We start from the raw sequence: 453 nt of genomic DNA on the forward strand, positions 1-453 counted from the left end.
CTCCCTCACTCCCTCCACCCCGAGTCTCGTGGAGTGTTGGTTTAACGGACTTTTTCAAAGGTCTGTACAGATGGCAGGATGGTCGCCATATAATACTCATCTCCTGTGTGTGTGTGTGTGTGTGTGTGTGTGTGTGTGTGTGTGTGTGTGTGTGTGTGTGTGTAGCCCAGCAACCGCGATGAGGATAATGTATTCAAATAGTCAAAGTCCTTTTAAGTGTGACTACTATTTGTCTTTTCCATATATTTTTCTTTTCGTAGTTATAAAAGAGGGTTATAAAGTGCATATATATATATATATATATATTTTATTTATTTTATATATATATATATATATATATATATATATATATATATATATATATATATATATATATATACTGTTTTGTAGACTCGAACTTCATACTGCGAGAAAAGAAATTGTTCAAGATTTCTTTTTTCAGTATATTGGTGA

Source organism: Panulirus ornatus, chromosome 11 (assembly GCF_036320965.1).
Source record: "Panulirus ornatus isolate Po-2019 chromosome 11, ASM3632096v1, whole genome shotgun sequence".
Lineage (NCBI taxonomy): Eukaryota > Metazoa > Arthropoda > Malacostraca > Decapoda > Palinuridae > Panulirus > Panulirus ornatus.